The 22,676-nt window shown below is 38.7% G+C and overlaps 1 pseudogene; it reads left to right on the plus strand.

Moving 5' to 3' along the window:
- The first annotated feature begins 396 nt into the window (after positions 1–396).
- Positions 397–1,710, plus strand: LOC122897570 (annotated as a pseudogene).
- Positions 1,711–22,676: the final 20,966 nt, after the last annotated feature.

The raw sequence follows: 22,676 nt of genomic DNA on the forward strand, positions 1-22,676 counted from the left end.
ATTAAAAAAAAGGGATGTGAGGGTGGTCTGGTGGTGACATCTGTCATCCCATGGATCGCCAGTGTTGATTTGGCTGATCTGGTTAGCTAGGCACTTGCCGCCTCCCACCATCACTGTTCCATGTGTGTCCATGCAGAAACTGTTTGCTAGGTTCAAGAGGATGACCCTTCCCAGATAGAGGAGGACCTGTTCTTTGGTCAAGGGAAATGAGTAACTGCACTTCCTTGCTAGAACCTCCAAACAAGCTCTCAAGGTCCATTTGTAGAAGAATGCCCAATAGTCAAGCTTCTAAGACTCCAGACATACCCAAATGAGGTGCTGCATGTGGCAGTCTGCCTTTCTTTAAAACAAAAAACAAAGACTTCTGGCAGTGGTCGTTCGAGCAAACGAAGCAAGATGGGTCAGAGTCAGAGTGGTGGTCATGCCCCTGTAGGTGGCAAGAAGGATAACAAAGACAAGAAAAAGAAATATGAACCTCCTGCACCAACCAGAGTAGGGAAAAAGAAGAAGAAAACAAAGGAACCAGATGCTACCAGCAAGCTGCCACTGGTGACACATCACACTCAGTACCATTTAAAATTATTGAAGTTAGAATTGAAGACTATCTTCTCACGGAGGAAGAATTCATTAGAAATCAGGAACAAATGAAGCCTTTAGAAGAAAAGCAAAAGGAGGAAAGATTTACGGTGGATGATCTGAGGGGGACCCCAAAGTCAATAGGAAACTTGGAAGAGATCCCTGTTGACAATCATGCTATCCTGTCTACATCTGTGGGCTCAGAACACTGCATAAGCATTCTTTCCTTTGTAGACAAGGATCTACTGGAACCAGGCTGCTCCATCCTGATCAACCACAAGGTACATGCCATCCATGTGCTCATGGATGACACAGATCCCTTGGTCACAGGGATGAAGGTAGAAAAGTCACTCCAGGAAACCTATGCTGATACTGGGCAGCTGGACAACCAAATCCAGGAAATTAAGGAATCTGCAGAGCTTCCTCTCACTCATCCTGAATATTATGAAGAGATGGTATAAAGCCCCCGAAGGAGTTATTCTCTGTGGTCCATCTGGCACAGGTGAAACTTTATTAGCCAATGCAGTAGCAAACCAATCCTCAGCCACCTTCTTGAGAGTGGTTGGCTCTGAACTTATTCAGAAGTTCCCAGGTCACGGCCCCAAACTAGTTTGGAAATTGTTTCCAGTTGTGGAAGAACATGCACCATCCACCATGTTTATTGATGGAATTCATGCCATTGGAACAAAAAGATACAAGTCAAATTCTGGTGGTGAGAGAGAAATTCAGCAAACAATGTTGGAACTGCTGAGTCAACTGGATGAAGTTGATTTGAGGGATGATATGAAAGTTACTGCAGCCACAGACCAAACTGAGACTCTGGATCTGGCCCTTATCAGACCAGGTTGCATCAACAGGAAGCCTGAGTTCCCTCGGCCTGACAAAAAGACTGAGAAGTACATCTTTCAGATCCACACAAGCAGGGTGATGCTAGCAGATGATGGGACCTCAGACGACTTGATCATGACTAAAGATGATCTCTTGGGTGCCAACATCAAGGCAATTTGTGCAGAAACTGGTGTGATGGCCTTCAGAGAATGTAGAATGAAAGTAACGAATGAAGACTTCAAGAAATCTAAAGAAAATGCTCTTTATAAAAAGCAAGAAGGCATTCCTGAGGGACTGTATATCTGAGGCAGGGACCAGAGCTGCCTTCAAGAAAATGGTCGGGTTTCTCACAACACCTTGAAGGGATGAGGTTGGGGAAGTTTCCCAGTGGAACCCATGTTCCAGTTGACTTTTCTTGTTAACAAAACCTCCTGTGTACCTTTTTGAGTGCAATGTGGAGGACGCCACCCAGGCTGCCTTAATCTGTTTGTCACCTGCAGTGCTCTGTCCCCAGAAGAGAGTGCTCCTTCTCAAAAAACAAAACCAAAAACAAACAAACAAATAAATAAATAGCAAACAAATTAATCAATTTAATAAAAAAAATTCAGATCACTTAGAATTTCAAATACTGGGACTCCTCTGTGGCTCAGTCAGTTAAGCTTCTGCCTTGGGCTCAGGTCATGAACCCAGGGTCCTGGGATCAAGTCCCACATCTGGCTCCTTGCTCATTGGGAGGCCTGCTTCTCCCTCTCCCTCTGCCTACTGCTCTGCCTGCTTGTGTTTGCTCTCTCTCTTATTTACTTATTTATAAATAAATAAAATCTTAAAAAAAAAAAAGAATTCAAATACTATTGAGCTCTGATTTCACCTTTGTGGCACACTGAAAAGAATAGTCAACTAACAATACCCCACCTTGGACCAGGAACAGAAGGAAAAAAACTAACATGCAAACCACAAAAACTCTCTTGCCATTCATAAGTTTTAGAAGTTATTTTCCATTTTATTCAGTGTTCCTTTTCTCTCATGGGTCTTTTGATGGATGGATAGTGGAAGAAATGCAGAGAGGTGGCATAATCACAAAACTGGGAGAATGGGTTAAGAAGCAGAAAATGTCGGGGCACCTGGGTGGCTCAGTGGGTTAAAGCCTCTGCCTTCGGCTCAGGTCATGATCCCAGGGTCCTGGGATCGAGCCCCATATCGGGCTCTCTGCTCAGCGGGAAGCCTGCTTCCCTCTCTCTCTCTGCCTGCCTCTCTGCCTACTTGTGATCTCTGTCTGTCAAATAAATAAATAAAATCTTAAAAAAAAAAAGAAAGAAGCAGAAAATGTGATCCTTTTAGTTTTATTTTTGTAACACAAATCTATTCACAGCACTTTAAAAGAAAACACTTTTTTATATATTAGAAGCTTGGGAGAAAAGCTTAGATAAACATGAACAAAAATGTTAATGGTAGTTAAACCCAGACGACTTCTCCCTTTCTCCTGCCTCTCAGTACTTGACAGGATGTTCCTCCAGGTTTTCTGTGGTTTAAAAATAGTACTTTTTAAAGAGGAAAAACTATAAAAATCAAATTTAAAAATCAAGTTAAAGTTACGGTTATGAAATAAGATATTAATTAGAAATTTTTAGAAAAAAAAATCTGAAAAACACACCAAAAAATGGGAAGTAGTGAAAATACCATAATTCTGAGTTAATAAAAAAGGTTAGATGAAGATTGGTCAATGAAAAAGAAAGAGGAAGTAGAAGGTGTTGAGTAAAAATTTTAATGGAAGGCTTAGAAATGTTTATAGCAGCAATGGCCACAGTCGCCAAACTATGGAAAGAACCAAGATGCCCTTCAACGGATGAATGGATAAGGAAGATGTGGTCCATATACACTATGGAGTATTATGCCTCCATCAGAAAGGACGAATATCCAACTTTTGTAGCAACATGGACGGGACTGGAAGAGATTTTGCTGAGTGAAATCAGTCAAGCAGAGAGAGTCAATTATCATATGGTTTCACTCATTTGTGGAGCATAACCAATAGCATGGAGGACAAGGGGCGTTAGAGAGGAGTAGGGAATTTGGGTAAATTGGAAGGGGAGGTGAACCATGAGAGACTATGGACTCTGAAAAACAGTCTGAGGGGTTTGAAGTGGCGGGGGGGGGGGGTGGGAGGTTGGGGTACCAGGTGGTGGGTATTATAGAGGGCACAGCTTGCATGGAGCACTGGGTGTGGTGAAAAAATAATGAATACTGTTTTTCTGAAAATAAATAAATTGGGAAAAAAAAAAAGAAATGCAGTCACATCTCACGGCAGGAGATATAAGGTGTTAAAAAAGCACTGAGAAGGAGTTTCTGGAAATCTTGACGATGGCTTTCTGCCTGCTATGGAACACATTTTATATTTATTTTGGAGATCTCTGTGGTTAAAATGCTCGCTTCTGGAACTGGGGAAATTGTGAGGAACGTGTTCTTCCCTGATGTCACAAAAAAGGAAGATCTATAACATGTCACACTATCAAAACCAAAGGCAGTTCAAATGGAAGGGTAGGTAGCTTCTTCATTGAGTTTATTCTTTAAACCAGACTGATCAGGAATTGCATCTGAGAAATCAAATACAGTGTTGTCAAACACCACTATGTCAATGTTAGAGCTTTAGATCGTGAGGAGTCAACCAGAGATAGTTAACTTAAAGGCTCTAGAATGAGTGAAACCTTTAATTAACCTAAAAATTACTAACCTAATAATATACAAATGAGCTAACATTAAGTAACCTAATAGCATACAAATATTAACTAACCAAAGGATATGCAAATATTATGACCTCACCTCTGCTTAATGTTGAGTCCTTTTCTAGGATGCCATGAGAGTTTGGGGATGATGAGTTCTATTAAATGTGAGTTTGGCATTATGCCTACGCTGGATTCTTGCTTTTGCCCTTAGAAGAGGAAGGCATGGTGCCTGCAAGTCAGATGGCGGCAAATTGCACCTACACAGGTCTGACTGAGGCAGAGAAGCAGCACTTTCTCCATGCAGCAGAATTTCTAGATCAAAGAGCCCCTGGAGCTGTTGCTATGGAATTCAACCTGTCACCCTGACCAAGAAAAAGAGCACCTCATCCTCTTTTGATGTTTCCTTCCCACGCGGGAAGAGCCACCAGCTTGATGTTCCTGGACAATCCACGCTTGCCCTCCTCCCCATCTCCAAGGAAAGAGCAAGGAAGGAAAGAGAAGTAAGAAGAATTGGGGCAAGCTTCTCAGGAAAACCAAGAGAAATGAGAAGGGGCAGTTCTCCCAGACACCCAGCAAAACCATTTCACTCTTATTGTCATTCTGTGTTATGCACTTTGGCCAAGAGGAAAAAAAAAAAAAAAAGAAAAACAACAACAACAGAAAAAACAAAGATTCACTTGGTGCACATAAAAGACCATTTATTACTGAAACAAATTCTGGGATGACCAGAGCCAGTATTTTCTCTAACCTAGTGTGTATTATATTTTATGCATAATCACAGTTGAATTGCTTCCTCTGCCCAAAGTCATGCGTCTTATTCCTTTTTATTACCACCCTATCCAACTCTATGCTCTATTATAGACTATATGTTAATGGCTGGATTCTGAAGGCAAATAGCACTTTGTGAATATGTAAGACTATAGAAGCTGCTGGTGCCTATTCAGTAAATCAGAACTGCTGTGCCCAGCAGCAACCGTGCTTCTCAGCATCACATCAATTCTGTCACATAAAGACTAAGCCAAAATGGCCAAGTCATTTAGAGTAAGTAGATATTGAAAGAGTTGACATTTTAATATATTTAATAATGAAATAGTAGCTAATTTTGATATTTAGTATAAAAATAGTAGAGATTACAAGATGTTGAACATTATGGCCATAATCTTATGCATCTTTATACACTGCAGTGTAGCATACTGACCTGAAAACTCTCTGCAGTCCGTAAGTGTTTATTAAATTCATTTGTAAAGATGTTGGGAGAATTTGATGTGAGATGTTTTATAAAAACGTTACGTTGGTATTATAATACTGGACTGTAGCACAGTCTACTCTTTTAAAATCACAATCATTGGTATTTCATTTTAATAATCAAAAAAGTAATACCTGCTCCGTTTGTCAAAGTAGGAAACCTATGTTAAAGGGTAATTTTCCAAAAAGGTATGATCACAACTTTCATACAGATATAAAATGAATACTTGTCAGATATTTTATTTAACCTATTAATTAAATGAAAGAACCAAGAAAGATGTTACAATCAGTTCAAAGGAGAAGTTTAAGCTGCCCAAGTTTATATGAAATAAGGGAATGTTTACAGGAATTTACAAATGGGCACCAAACTTTATTGACAGAAAGAAGGACTGACAACAGCAGCTCCACTGGACAGAACTATTAATGTGCATGTCTAAAGACAGCACAGTGTTTACATTGCTTTCGGTCACCTGCAATTTATAGAGTCGTAATCACAGGCAATGAAAGACTAAAATCAGATATCATGGAGATTGGTGCTCTAAACAATGCATTGTTTTCCACTGGAGACACCTAGCAATCTTTTTATTTCCACTTTTCTCATAATAAAAATTAGAAGGAAAGAAAAACAAGAAGAGAGGAAAGAAGGGAGGAAGAAAGAAAGAAAAAGAGAGGAAGGAAGGAAGGAAGATAGGAAGAGGGAGGTAGGAAGAATGGAAGGAAGGAAGGAAGGAAGGAGAGAAAGAGAGAGAGAACCCATTTGAAATTTACTACACAGATAAAACCACTGATGACATTTTTGTGTATTTTTTTCCCCAGCAATAGATCTTAATAGGGTTGGACAGCATAACACTGGGTATGTTCTATGAACTCTTTCTTTCACTTAAAAAAATATATATTTAATTTTTAATAATAATTTTATATTTTTATTTAATATTTTAATATTAAATATTTATATAATTTTATAATGATATATTATATATTTATATATTTTTATTTATATATATATAAAAATAGTGAACATTTTCTCATATCCAGCGCTCTAATTCAACATGATTTTTACCTGATATGGATGTACCACAGTGTGCTTAACTAATCCACTATTGTTGCATATTTTTGTGAGTTTTTTTTATTGTAAATAACCACACAAGAAAAAGCCCTGGACCAATATCTTTATAACACATCTCTGATACTTTTCTTAGGAATTCCTAGAAGTGGAGTTTCTGGGTCAAAAGATGGGTGCATTTTGATATATTTTGACAGATGTTGCTAAATTGCTGTACAGACATGCTGTACCAGTTCTCAAATCCTGCCAGCTGTGTGTAATTACGCCCGTTCCTCCGCACCCTTGCCGACTCAGAGCATTATCATTCCTCTTAAGCTTTGCCAATTCAATGGGCTAAGACTGGTGTTTCTTCATTGTTTTAAATCTGCATTTTAAAAACTATTGAGGTTAAATTCTTGAATGAACTAAAATAAACACTTTATGAGACTTTGTGGGAATGTGGATGGAAGGCATAAAAGATAAAAAATTATGGCTTCCCTCTCTTTGTCTTCATTTTGGAAGAGCTAAGTTCTTTTAACAAGCAAATGAACAGAAATTCCTGGTGGTGGGTGTGCAGGAGGGCATGGATTGCATGGCGCACTGGGTGTTATACGTAAACAGTCAATCTTGGAACACTACATCAAAAACTACTGATGTATTGTATGGTGACTAACATAACACAATAAAAATTTAAAAAAACAAAAACAAAAATCACCAGAAATTCTCATTCTGAAAGTAAAGGACCAGACTAAAAGTATAATGCAGAAATTTGTTTTCAAGAAACTTTGAAGAAAAAAAAAAATCAACCATACTCAAAATGCATCCAGGAAAATAATTTCTAAACTGTGGAACTGAGAAGTAGCATCAGCATTTAATTGGGGGGAGAGGTGCATTTGGTTAATAATGAAGCTTTAACACTTCTTATTGAATTCTGATTTAGTGAGATAAAAAGCATCTGTGTACTGAATTATACATAAAGGGAACAGTTTGTAGATTATTCTTGCCTGTGTCTACTTGTGTGTACTGTATAATTTAGGCCTTAATATATTTGGAGTCCTTTTTCTTTTATTGTTCAGAAGTTGAATGAATACCTTCCTCCCCAGTAATATTTGTTCAATTTTATTTAGATGTGAAAACTGAAATATGGAAGATTAGTTTCCAGTTCTGTGTCCCAAAGAAATATACAAGAATGTATTTTGGATCTTCCAATAGTTTCGGCAAGATGAAGGAGAGTGATATAAACATATATGATTTTATTGTCAGAGTGAAAAAAAGTCTCTAAAATTGATCCAAAGGGAACATTGGCATGGATCGAAACAAACTGACTTTATTTCCATTACTCCTGCTTCTTGTATTTTCCTTTTACTTGGCTGAGTCAAGGGTTGGGATTAGGGACCAAAGCCATAGTCTCAGGTCCCTGGTGAGGGCAGAAGCCAGACTTACAGAGGAGATGAGCAAGGGAGAAAGCAAGGGAGCTAAAAACTCATTCTGTCACCTAGAATTCCTTCCACAGATACCCACTGGTGACCTTGTGCAACTCATTTAATATATCAGAGACACCAATTCTTCTCTGTAAAAGGGAGTTTACAACTACCATTTATTTTTAAAGATTTTATTTATTTATTTGTTAGAGGGAAAGAGAGCACACAAGGAGGGGGAACAGCAGTCAGCAGGCTCCCCGTGAGCAGGAAGCCACATGCAGAAGCGGGACTGGATCCCAGGACCCTGGGATCATGTCCTGAGCTGAAGACAGCAGATGTTTAACCCGCTGAGCCACCCAGGCAGGTGCTCCCCATAACTACCATCTGAAGATGGCTGTGATTGGGGCACCTGAGTGGTTCAGTCAGTTGAGCGTCAGGCTCTTCTTTTTGGGTCAGGTCATGATTTGGGGGTCATGAGATCGATCCCCACAGGAACGAGTCTGCTTGAGGATTCTCTCTCTCCCTCTACACACTCCCCTGCTCATGCTCTTTCTTTCTCTAAAATAAATAAATAAATCTTTAAAAAAGAAATAAAAATGGCTGTGATAGTGGATATACATGTCTTTAGCAAATTGACACACTAATGAAACTAAATTATGAGACATCTGTTTGGCACCACTACATCAGCCAGAAATGGAGCAATTCCTCATTGAGTTTGTTGGAAACACAGAAATTTCTCTGCTCAAATGATGGAAAAATGTAGCATTCAATGCATTCTCAACTGGAGAGGAAAAAGTGCTTCTAAGAATTGATCAAAATACAGCTTCTTAAACTGATGTTAAAAGATGCTGTGTTTGTTTCAAAAAGCAGTATTAAAGTATTATGCTAGAAATGAATTCCTGAGAAAAAGAAAAAAATTATGTCAATAGGCTCTTATTTGGAGGGGGCTGAAATCCTCACACTATACTATTATTAATTTTATGTTAATAGGGTTTGTTAACTTAAGTTTCTACTATTATATGTGCTTTGTGGATTTTTGAGTTGAGGGATTAGCTCTAGCCTATGGCCCCTAATTGGATATTGTCTAATTATTAATATTCATTTTTCCAGAGAGATTTGCTTCTCAGAATTAAAAAAGTTGATGAGTCAACAGTAGCTACTATTCCCCTCTGATTTATAAGCATGAAAGAATATATAATTCAAACATGACCCTCATAAACTACCCTAGTATCATTATTATAAAACAAAGCTCAGTGTTCTGTTTCCAGTTCCTACTTTTCAGAATATTGAGTAAAATGTGAATTACTGACTCAGTAAATCTCATGAATTCTTTTGGAAAGTGTATGGCTTACTATGGATTCAACGGTCTATCAATAGATCTATGTTAAAATTTTTCTATAGTAAAATTTGAGTGGGAAGGAAAGGAGCTGTTTTTCTTTGCTTAATGGAGAAGGCAATTTTATTGAAGAAAAATTATCCCTTCATAACCAAAATATAAGTGGCCTATCCTCAGTGAAGAAAAAAAACTTCCTCAAAAAAGGCCAGCTCTATAGAAATTCACAGCCTTTTGTCAGAACTGATTAAGAAAAGAACATGAAACAAAAAATTGGTAGTTTGGGCAGAAATCTTCAGGGTAGACAGAAGAGAAAGAAATGGGATGAGGAAAATCAACGAGGAGAAAATAAAAATTGTCAAGATGAATGATGAACAAATATTAATAAGAATTTTATCCATGGAAAGGCAAATGTACATGTCCTTATACATCAATATATCTCATTGTCCATGGTCAAATACAGTTAAAAAAAAAGTAGGAAGAAAGGTATCTCTCTTGATAGAAATACTGTGCCTGGTTTTTATTTTCACATGGTTTAAGTAAAGGTCTGTGAATTTCTGAGATCAGTCACTTAGAGAAAGAAAATCGCCTCATAAATTGTAGCTGATAAGATGAAAAGAAGACAGGTCTTTAAAATTTTTTTGCAGTCCAGTTTCAATATGATTTTCAAATAACTTTAAAAAAAACTAGAAAAAAATCAAGTAAATGATGGAGAAAGTCAACTTATAAACTGAAATATAAATATATAGAGGAATTATTGCCAAGCTTTCTATTAAATACATGTTAAAAAATTACCTTTCCCCATGAATTGTTTTACTCTTTATGGGAAAACTAACAGGTGTGGTATCCAAATATATCTGCAGCCTTCCTCAAATGTGTCCCAACAGCTACCTGCCATCTGTGAGAGACCAAGAGCAAATGACAACAAATCTGGGACTCAGGGTCTGGGATTACGACTTTCTTCCAACAGAAGGACTGAAATTCCCCCAAATATCTGAAAGCGTGATTAAAAGTCTTTCGACAATGTGTCCATCAACTGTGTAGTGATGCATCTCCAGACTTACACATTTAAAGAGACCGTAATCTGGGGTGCCTGGGTGGCTCTGTGGGTTAAAGCCTCTGCATTTGGCTTAGGTCATGATCCCAGGGTCCTGAGATCAAGCCCTCCATTGGGCTCTCTGCTCAGCAGAGAGTTCTGCTTCCTCCTCTCTCTCTGCCTGCCTCTTTGCCTACTTGTGATCTCTGTCTGTCAAATAAATAAATAAAATCTTAAAAAAAAAAAAAGAAAGAGAGAGAGAGAGAGACCGTAATCTGTGTCTCGTCGACTTTATATATGTGCATCTATAACTCAAGATTTTCCTAACTTCTTGATTTGGAACTTAGACCCTTTTAACAATGGACAAAATGGAAGTCTAAGAAATTAACAATCACCCTAGTAAAAACTTTCACCACTGAAAAATCTACATTTGAATTTATACTGATGGAATTGAATCTTCTTTGTTTTAGAGGAAACTTAATCTTCTGCGCTCCTCATGAATGTTTGGGGAGGGGAGGTAGGTTCAACCAGAGTCAAACAAGTGAGTCTGTGTCACAGATTGTGAGAGAAAGAGAGAGAGAGATGAATTTTCTTCCCACCTGATGGGAAGATATGTATCAACCCAAAGTCTGGATTTACAGAAAACAGTTTTCTATTGCATGACTCCATTTGGCCTAACAACAGGTAAAAAACAGATCTTGCTAACAGAGTTAGCCTAATGGGTTATGAATAATGAATCTTAAGTCACCGAAGCTCCACTTCTCATTCTTAGGTTGTGAAGACCAATATAGGGGCACCTGGGTGGCTCAGTAGGTTAAGCATCTGCCTTTGGCTCAGGTCATGAACCCAGGGTCCCAGGACCCAGCCCCACGTCAGGCTCCCTGCTTGGTGGGGAGCCTGCTTCTTCCTCTCCCTCTGCCATAACCCCTGCTTGTGTGCTCTCCCTCTTCTCTCTATCTGTCAAATAAATAAATAAAATCTTCTAAAAAGACCAATATAGGTTCTGTTAATCTCTCAGTAATAATCCAGTTTTTCTCACTTATGCCCACCCCCCTGATGTCCGAGAATGGCCTTTTATGATCTTCGTGTACTCTATGAAGATCAGTTCAAAAATAATGATCCAAACATTCACAAGACAGACAGTAGTAGTGTTTTCTTTTTATTATTAAATGTTTTTAAAAAGCCTATGAGTCTAATAATAGAACAAAACATATTATGTATATTGTCTCTGGTGACTTGTTTTGAAAATGTGTACAGCAATATGAGATTGTAAAAACAAATATTAACTAATAAAATATTTCTGTTTTACATTCTAAAATTGCAGATAACATAACTCATTTAATTTTTTGAAAACCAAATAACCATGCTGCCTGTAATTAATGCTTTTGATTAATAGGACACTACAGTACCTGTAAGCTAAATTTGTCTGTAAATGTCTTGAGATACATAAAAAGTCAGATAAAAAATATTTGATTTTTTTAGAGAATTATTTCAAAAGACTTTGCCCAGATTCAGAGATATTAGATTATGAAAGTCTGTGGACTTCAGTTGATTTAATTTGTGTATTAGTTTACTTGTTACAAATCTACCCACAAGGCTGGTCCGTAGAGTTACATTTTTAATCCATGGTTATGTTCCATAGACTCCTCTTTATTACAAATACATTTTATTCTTTTTTTTTTTTTTAAGATTTTGTTTATTTATTTGACAGACAGAGATCACAAGTAGGCAGAGAGGCAGGCACAGAGGGAGGGGGAAGCAGGCTCCCTGCTGAGCAGAGAGCCCTATGGGGGGTTCGATCCCAGGACCCTGAGATCATGACCTGAACCGAAGGCAGAGGCTTAACCCACTGATCCACCCAGGTGCCCCAAATGCCTTTATTCTTGAGGAGATTTTATAAATATTTAGAATATTGAAGCAAACTTTTTCAGTACAAACTACCTTCTAGCAGGTCTTTCCAGGTGCTTTCATTTTTTTCCCCACTGTTTCAAGATACACTGTTTATGCACCACACCCAGTGCTTTTAGACAGCATCGTTAGTCCCCAAGCAGACAGCTGATACCCACCCATGGCATTGTGAGAAGTGCTCTGCATGTCTGTCCACTACCTATTTAGTTCAAGGCTGAATACCAAAGGGATTCAGAGCAAAACCCTGGAAGCAGTGTGCAATTTCCTCACTGGCACAATAGGGGTAATAATAGAACCCATCTTGAAGTATTGTTTTGAAGAGCAAATGAGTTAAAATAATCAGAGATTTAGAACAGTGTCTGGCAAATAGAAAATACTTTGTAACTCTTCACGATTATAATTATTTTCTAGTAGCAGAGGACCTATTTTCCAGATTCCGTTTGCTTAGAAGGTTCACATGTAATGATTAAGAATCAGAACTTTGGGGGGGCTCTTGGAGGCTCAGTTGGTTAAGCATCCAACTTTTGGTTTCTGCTCAAGTCCTGATCTCATGGCTCATGAGATGGAGCCCAGTAGCAAACTCTGCACTCAGCGGGAGTCTGCTTGGGTATTGTTTCCCTCTGCCCCTTCTCCATTCTTTCTCTCTAAAATAGATAAATCTTAAAAAAAAAAAAAAAAGGAAAAGAAAAAGAAATTTTGCAGCTAAACTGTGTTGATCCAAATCTACTTCCTCCCTTATGAGCTGTGTGACCTTGGGGAAGTTACTTAATCTTTCTGAGGAAGTGCCTCAGTTTACCTTTTGTAAAATGACACCAACTACAATGCTTACCTTACAGAGTTGTTAAGAGAATTAAGTCAATTTTTATTTTTTTAGTAAATTGTTATATTTGAACAGTGCCCAAAACATATAATAAAATCTGAGTAAATATTACCAGCTACACCAGAAACATTAACATTACTATTATTATTATCTTTAATTTTTACAACTCTGCATCTCTCACTCAAACTCTTCACTGACCAGGTGAGCTCTCTCTAACCTCTGCCTACAGTTATCATGGCTCTATTTTACATTTCTGTCTATAATACTCTGATAAGTCTCTCATGAAGCTCCATGAAGGCAGGAGCCTTAGGGCTGGTCTTTGCACACCATGTTTTCCCCAACTCTGAGAGTATGGCATATGGTCAACCCTCAATATATCTCACAGAATGAATTCTACCGAAAGCTCTAATTTCAGCGATTCGTCTTGCTAACTCAAATACAGAGCTTGTAAAATAAATGGAGTGGTGCTAAGCAGGGTGTGGGGATTACAAAATCAGAATTTTCCCTTGGGTTGAAGATTGTGCAGCCTTTATTCTCCTAATATGGTTTATCTTTGTACACTACAGGCCCTGAACTAACCACACCTTATTGTCTTCTGTGCCCAGTTCAAAGAATGGGAGTCTTCCTACTAAGGTGGGACTCACCCTCACCTTCCTTTCAAAGTCCACGCTACCCCATGTATGGTCCAGCTTCAGTTCTGCTCAGGTACCTCCTGACTCTAAACCCAGAAACCCCTGTGGCCGTATCATTTTCCCTCAGCCTACAGGTTGAGGTAACTCCAGGGTCCATCTACCCTTTCTCTCTACTCAGCTGTATGAGCTCTTCCATCTCCAACGTGCTGCCCTATTTCTAGGATCTCACTGTAGCCTGCAGGGGCAGACCAACAGATTAGAAAATCCAGCTTAATTGAAATTGTGAAGCTTGTCAAATTCAAATAACAGAGGTAGGCAGAAATGCTAGCTTCTTTCCACCCAGCAAAATAAACCAAGGTTAAGTAATTAAGCTAAAAGGTGTTTTTTTTTTTTTAAATAAAATCACAATAGAGAGAAAGGGAAAGAAAATATTTATTGAAATATTGTTCAGCAGAGGAGCAAGGGGAACAGACACCTCATTTTCATGAGCATCCGATGTGCAGTAGGCATAAAATCATACAGTTAAATTACAGAATACCAACACTTTAAATCATGCATACATACATACAAACAAGATGTTTAAAAAATAAATGTAACCTTATTTCAAATCGTCAGTGCTTCCCTCCAGAATAAATTTAACAATTTAGTCCTTAAAACCTTGGCACAGTTTCTATAAAAGTACAAGCAATTTGAGTCTGGATTTTAGATACTAACTATATAAATTATACTTAAAGTGTCTATACAGCTCCTCCTCAACTTATTAGGGGTTACATCCTGATAAACCAGTCCTAAGTGGAAAATATCCTAAGTGGAAAATGCATTTAATACACCTAGCCTCCCAAACATCACATCACTGGCCCCACTTTATGGTGCTCGTGACTCTTACATTAGCCTGCAGTTGGACACAACCGTCAAACACAAAACCTATTTTACAATGAAGTGTTGACTCTCTCATGTAACTTATTGAATGTTCTACTGCAAGTGAGAACCCGAGTGGAGGTACCAGTGGTGATTGGCTATCAGATTATCGGTTGTTTCCTCCCATGGTTGCCAGCTGACCGGAAGCTGCACCTGCCCAGCATCAAGAAAGAATCCGACCCCATGTCGCCAACCTGGGACAAGATCCAAATTCAAAATTCCAAGTACAGTTTCTACTGAATGCATGTCACTTTCACACCATCATAAAGTCAAAAGATCATAAGTGAGACCATCCTAAGTGGGGATGAGTTTTAAACATCGCAGCATGTTCATTCTCACAAGTAAAACAAATGGGACATTATAACTCAATACCGGCTCGTTTGAGTGCATGGGTCGTGCTTGTGTTGTTCGGCCAGATTTAACACCTCTGATACTACTATTTTATAAAACTAAGTTTTAAACAAATATCCAGACAATTTGAAATATCTGCAACAACCTAGCCAATTGAGCCCACAAACTTGCTTTTGCCTGGTAATTCTAAGTTGTTATAGAAGGTTCTTTCATTGTTTGTTTTCACAAATATTTCTTCTTGCTTTCATCTAAGACATGAGTCTCACCATTGTCCCCATTTCTAGGCTATGGGTGACAATCTTGCCTAACATGTCAAGATAAGGAACCTATGACAGGAACCCAATGATGAATAACAGTTAAAGGTAAAAATCAAACCCATTGCAGCCCTTCCTCTTAACAATAATTAATTGAAATAGTTTAAACAGATACTGACATAGAAAAGGAGGTGAATTCTGGAGTATGTATTAAAAACATAGAGTACTGACTCAGGAGACCATAAGGAGGCCCTTTCATTATCTTGAGGAGTTATTGTGTGAAAACACTTTTGGAAAGTTTTTTAAATGAATATTATTGACCTGATAGACCACAATGGTTCCAAAGAGGGCATTAGTATCCATCTTCAAGCAAGTATTTATATTGTTTAAAACCATTATTGGCATTTGTGCAAAAATCTCTTTCAACTCTAGTGCAGAGGCTGCCTGAGAGAGTGGCCCAGTAATATCCATTTAGGAAAAAAAAAAGTCAAACTCACTCTTCCTTATCTCTTCAAAGCAATGAAACTATATACTGTAATAGATTTATTTCTCATTAAATTATATTGGATGCTTTGTTTCCTTTGATTTAGATCTTTTCTAATATAATCAAATGCCAAAAATAATGTAGAGTAGGCTTTTTTGGTAAGAAAATTAAATTGACCTGCCCATTAACTTGTTGAGTGGTTAGATTTGGTCTTTGTGGTAGCCGATTACATCTCCCATCAATTACTTAGAGCTAGAGGAGATTGAAAGTTATTTTTAATATCAGCGCTGGCCATTACTATGTGGGCAAAACCATATCTGCTTCATGTTTTACCAGTTATAAGCTCACTCCCCTGAAGTTACAGAGCAACTCAGATATCCACTGCTAGATTCCTGCTGAGTTGTATAAATGGGGACTGTGTGTACTCCTGGTATTTGACAAGTATGCAATGCTGGTGGCTTGAAAAACAGAATGCTGAAAGCGACATGATATCCCTGTCACTCAAACGTAGTCCGATCTCAAGATCTATTACGTGCTTACTAGACTGTGAGCCCCTCAGATTCAGGTTTATGTCTTTATTAGCTTAGATTCTTTGACTGCAAGCATCAGCAATGAACTCTGGCTAAATGAAAGGAAAAAGAGAAGTTAGTGGAAGAATAAGAAGGCACTAACAGGACAAAACAGAAGGCCAGAAGAGCAGGTTGGCTACAATCAGGAATCAAGAAATACTAGCAGATTTCAGAGATGGGACCTACTCAGGGACTGTCCCCTCTTCCCTCTCTGCCATCAACATTGGAATGAAGGGACCAGTTCAAACCAATTTTTGATCAGGACATTCCTTTCCTCAAAGCTTATCACTCCAGGAGAGAGTGTCCAGTTGGCTACCTCTAGGTACTATGCTGACTCGTTGCATACTCCAGGATGATGAAAGGGAAGGTCCTCTGCGTAGCATTTGGTTTCTGGAGTGGGATAGAGGGTCTTTAATTTACCACCCAGCCAAGGATTCCAACAGAAGAGGGAAGTTAATGTCCCAAAGGGAAATCAGGGAGCTCTTACAAAGGGGAATGGATATTGGGTGCTAGAAATGTCCACACATAGTAGACACTCAATAAATATTTTCTGAATGAATGAACAGGAGAGAGGATGGAAAGTATGAACAGTTGTGCGGGAGACACGACAACCCTTACTTCCTTCTATTATGGTCAAAAGCAAGTCAGATAATGGTGATCACAATGACAACAGGCGTTTAAATATGCCTCGCAGTGGGCAAGGAGGTATTCCAATAGTTTTCAGCAAAACAAATTTTGAATGGACTCTATCTTCGAATTTTCTTGCATTATGAAGTCAGAGAAAATTGTCAGCTTATAATATTGATTCCTGGATATATATATTTCTTGTAATAGTAACATGTTTAAAAGAAAGCCTATACCATTATTTTGTTGAAAATGTTAACCTCATAATATTAGAACTATGTTTTCCCATCAGGTTCATATAAAGTGAGCTAACCTTTTTTTCTTTCTTTTTTTAATAAATGATAGTAAGATGAAACCTGGCATTTGCTGTTACTGTTGTTATTAAAATTATACTTATGGGAACACCTGGGTAACTCAGTTGGTTATACGACCAACTCTTGGTTTTGGCTCAGGTTGTGAATTCAGGGTCATGAGATCAAGTCCCACATCAGGCTCACCCTCAACACAGAGTGTGCTGGAGATTTTCTTTCTCCCTCTCTCTCTCTCAAACAAATAAATAGATCTTCAAAAATAAAATAAAGTTATACTTAAGAAAAAGCACATCTATCAAAATCTTCATATTTCCTCATTTCTACAATGTCCTTTTCTCATCCTGAGTGTAATACCTGGGTTTAGGAATCATAGAAAGACTGGTGCCTACATCATACAAGACAGGGACAATGCTCAAACTGCTGCCCAACAAGTAGGGTGTGGTGGAAATATTTAGAATGTATAGCAACAGGCAGAAAATCTGCATCTTCATATGTAAGGTATTTATATGCCAGCTTATTTAATACAATTTCTGCTATGTGCTAAATACTTCTTCACGGAAACAAGATGTAAGTTAAAACACAAAAGAAAAAGAGAAAGAGAGAGAGAAATTAAAAATATGTGATAGGAAAGCTAGAAAGATCATGGGATAGGAATGAATATAGAGGACATCAGGATTTTACTGACCACCCACCACATCTCCACAGAGGACACCAGGGAAGTGAGGTATAGCCCTTTAACTTTAAGAAGTTCCTCTTCTGAGATTTTTTTTTTTTTTTTTTTTTTTTTTGCCCCTTTTCAGTGTGATGAAATTCTACTCCTGTTGTAACATGTTCACTCTGCTCCCATTAAGGATTTTGGATATCATTGTCCCATGCACCCGTTCAAGTCCTCCACTCTGTCCCCACTATTTAGCACCCCATTTCCATTTTGGCTCATTTTTGCATTCTTAGAACATTTCTTTTTCTCTACCATTCTTCCCCAGCTTGTGCTCTCCAAATCTCTCCCTGTACTGCTGCATCCTCTCTCTGTTTTCAGTCTCCTTCCCTCACTGTTCCTTGCAAATTCAAGTTTATTGATGTCACTCTCTCGTTTTAAATATGTCAGTGGGCTTCTAGTGCCCCTACAATCAAGTCCAAGTTGCCAGGATGCTTTCGGCATACCCCCTGTTCCCCGTCCTCACCTCCACGCTCACTCCATACTCAAGGCCCACTGGAGGACTTCCAGAGTTCCCAACATTCGTTTCTGAGCCTGGTGCCTGTCGGTGTTCCCCTGGAGGATTTTTAAGAGATGGGAATTGGTCAAACAGATGCTGTGACAAGTAAAAGCAATAGTCAAACTCCCTGCACCCAAGGAATCTGTGCACTAGACCATTCTCGTTGACTCCCTTCAGTTCTGTCATTCATCGGGCACCACACTGTTTGCATTGATTTGCGGATCCTAAAGGCTCACTGCTGGGTGCTGACGGAGGTGCTACTGATTCTCTTCAATTCTAGAACCTAAATTAACATGAGTTGCTAGTGGCAGCAACATGTCACTCATTGCATATTCTTCATATAACAAGTTGAATCAGCAATTGAGCAACAGTGTTAGATAGTGTGGGGGCCACGGGAGTGGACATGGTAAGATCCCTTATGTTAAAGACTTCAGACCTCACTTACAGGACTACTTTGGAAGCACAGAGTTATTTAGATTATTTCATTCTGTAAAGCTTTTGATTCTATCTATAAGCAAACAGGTATGTGGGATTAAAGAAGTGAAATCCCTAGGCTCCACCAAGCAGAAGTTCCTACTATTTTGGCAGTTGTAAGAAGCACGTCTCCATTTGTGTAAATGGTCATCTGTTTATTCCACGCCCAGATGTAGAGAGGTCTTGAGGGTGAACTTTAAGAAAATGATAATTTAAAATCTGAGCTCTTGGAACACGTGGGTGTCTCAGTCAGTTAACCGAAGCATTTGGCTCAGGTCATGATCCTGGAGACCCCGGATTGAGCTCTGCATTGGGCTCCCCCTTCTCAGCGGGGAGTCTGCTTCTCTCTCTGCCTTCATCTTCCTCTGTCTGTGCGTGCACTCTCTCTCTCCAAGAAATAAACAAAATCTTAAAAAATAATAAAATAAAATTTGAGCACTTACTCCTCTGATATAGGACCAGGTTTTTATTTTCTCCTAATTCAACAAGTTTTTCAAAAATAGAGAAAACGTAATTTCTGAGAAATTCTACTGAACTTTTTGAGTTATATGCAAAAACAAGAACAAAACAAAACAAAACAAAACAAAATCTGACAGATCTATCTGGGTTTAAAAACGTAATAGCAGCTTTTTGCTCAGCCAAACTGTTAGAAGACCTTATTGCTAGAAGTCTCTTTCATGCTGAATAAGTACATGCATTTTCACAGATTTTCAGGTTTCTTTCAATAAAACTGTTTGAGAATTGAAAAATAGAGCTTCTTAGTTGTGGTTCAGAATTAATTGTTCACACAAGCCTTGGATTAATTTGCATGAATTTCTTTTTACTTGGGGCCCAGTGTAGTTATTTTTCATTTCCAAAAAATAATATTTCCCCCTCATGTAAAATACAAAAACAGGTTTAATCAGAAACTTCAATTTCGTAGAATAATAACAATCTTCATTGGTTAATTTCCCCCAAACTGACAAAAACAGTTCAGTGTTCTCTGTCAATGCAGCAAAGTGTGGATTTTGATAGGATATGGAGGAAACAGTTCTATTTCAAGAAGATCTCATTAAAAGCCACCTGCTGCCTTAATAATGATGGCATAATTAAAAGCTCTCCCCAAATTTGGTATTGCTTAGACATTATGGACAGAAAGAGAAAGCTGATTGAAACTACCTAATTTGAGACTAAGGTAGCAATTTGTAGGAAGGGTGTCCTGAATGAGTTTGACGAATGCAATAGGAAAATACTAAAGGTGCACTTGATTTGGAAAGGAAATGGAAGTAGTTATCCAGCCCATGAGCCCCAGCCTTGGGGTCACCCACCAAAACACTGGTCTATTTGCCCTGCTTCAACCTCCCTTTGAACAGGAGGTTTACCTTAATTTTTTTGTTGCTGTTGTTGTTCTCAAGCTACTAATAAATTTCTAGAAAGGATTTTTCTTAGAAGAACCAAATTGGCCATGTCCCAAGATAATCATTTCAATAACAAAGCTGTGGAGCTGTGGAATGCGAATAGATTCAGAATTAAATAGGGGAATCGTGGGAGAACTTGTCCCAGATGAACAACTGCATGAAAACTTCATTGAAGCCAACATTTCCTCTTGTATGAAAGTGACAGACCTGAAAAATAACACAGAAACAATAATCAACAGATTGACAAATCAACGAATGTGATGTTTATTAAATGCAAGGAACTGTTTGGAAAGCGGCGAGTGTGCAGAGATTATTTTTCCCAACTATCTCGAAGTCTTCCTGCCTTCTCAGGTGAGAGCTCTCCACCCATGGATGATTCAAGGCTGTAGCTGGGGACCTCTCAGATTTCCTTGGCTCACGCAGCCCTCCCATTTACTCTTTGCTCATTTGGCATCTTTGGTATCTCTTTGCTATCTTTATGTCTCATAAAGACAAAAATCCACCAAACAACAAAGCAAGCCCTTCCATGTAGCCCACAGTGGGCCTCCACCTGCTCTCTCTCCCTCTCCCTTCCCCACAGTCCCACCCCCTCTTTCTCCTTCTCCTCCTCTGTATTCTTCAAGGAGAACTTGGCCTCCACTCTTCTACACTGGACCACTGTGATGAATTCCATGGCTGTCCTTCTAATCGACCACTAACAGAGTCTTTAGGTTATAAAACCAAATAATGCATGTTAACAATTCCTTTTGCTTCTGAGACATGTCTCTGCCCACTCATTCTTGGCTATCTTTGGGAATTCCTCTTCAGAATGTTGTCTTCCATCCATTGCTCTTCTCCCTACTCATACAACCTAGTCTCATGGCTTTAATTTTTACTTGTAAGTCCCTACCCCAAACAGGATACCTCCCAGAGCTTCTGACCCTTGACATTAGGTCCTGACATTGGGCTGTCCCACAGGTCCAGATCCAGTCTCATGTTCAAATTCACACTCTTCCTCCCCATCCTTCCTACTCTCTATTCACCATTGCTTAACAACATTGTCTCCCTAGAAATCAAAACTATGGTGTCATCGAAAACTCATCATTCTCTCTATGTTGCATTTAATCAATTTCTAAATTCAACCAATTTTACCTTTTAGACATATCTCAAATTGTAATCTCCTCCTCCCCCCACCCCACATAAACTTTAAATGTTGAAGTTGAACAAATTCAGAGGTAGGCTTTATCCCATACAATACTGTCTTCCTGAGAACATTATCCCAGTCCACAACTGTAAATTTATACACAACTTGGACATGGCCAGATTTATTTCCTTATCCCAATTCTCTTCTTCAGTGTTTCAGATCCAAATTTCGAGCATTTCCAACCTGTGCAAGCTCACTTGTAAATAGTTAGTTATGGCGAAGACTGCCAGCTGTCCCCAAGTACCCTACATCTTCTGCTCTTGCATGATAACTCCCTTGAACCATAACAGGCCACTGGACCAACAGAATTAACACCACATTTCTCAGCCATCCTTACAGCCACACAAGCATGTGCCTAACTCAGTTCCCATGGAACAATGGTCATCAGTGTTCTCCACAAAACTGTTGTGTATATGTGTATGTAGATAGATGATAGATGATAGATAGATAGATAGATAGATAGGTGATTTGAAGATAGAAAGTTTGATTTTAAGGCATTGGCTCACATGATTGTGCAGACTGATCACTCTGAAAACTGGCAGGTTGAAAAGCCAAGAAGGAATTGATGTTACAGCCCAAGTCCAAAAGCAGAATTTCCTTGTCCTCGGGGAGCATTTGTCTTTTTTAAATTAAGGGTTTCGATTGATTGGATGAGGCTCACCCGCATTACTGAGGATAATCTGCTTTGCTTAAAGTATAGTGACCTAAATGTAAACAAACAAACAAAAAAACCCTTTACAGCAACATGTAGACTAATGTTTGGCCAAATATCTGGGTATTGTGCTCTAGCCAAGTTGACACATAAAATTAACCATCATAGGATTGTAAGCAGAAGTTATATGTACAGCTTAAGGTATATGTCCTTAAAGGGAAGAACATATACATATATATGTCCTTTCTCCCCTCATTTTTTCCTTCCACCTGATGGGAGTATGGATGTAATAGTATAGTTCCAGCACCCAACTAGTCCACGAGGTGACCTTGGGAACAAAAGTCACACATGTGATGTAATAAGAGAAAGAATGTGGTTTCTTTACACTGTGGAGGGCCACACCAGCTCACATCAGCCTGCAAGTGTTTTGAATGTGAGGAATAAACTTATTTCTTGCTAAGAGGGTCCTTTGCTATTTCCAGCCAAAACTAACCCTAATCTATAATTTCCCTAACCTACTTCTCCTCCATTGTCTTTCTTTGGCCAATTCAGAACATCAACATCTATCCAGGAGGTAGGAGCAAGAAAATATGGACATCCTTGGTACCAATCTGCGTCACTCCCTTCAAAGCCACCATTGACTCTTGATATTAATAAAATAACCTTCTTATTAGCCCCCCCGACAAT

This window comes from Neovison vison, chromosome 1 (assembly GCF_020171115.1).
Source record: "Neovison vison isolate M4711 chromosome 1, ASM_NN_V1, whole genome shotgun sequence".
Lineage (NCBI taxonomy): Eukaryota > Metazoa > Chordata > Mammalia > Carnivora > Mustelidae > Neogale > Neogale vison.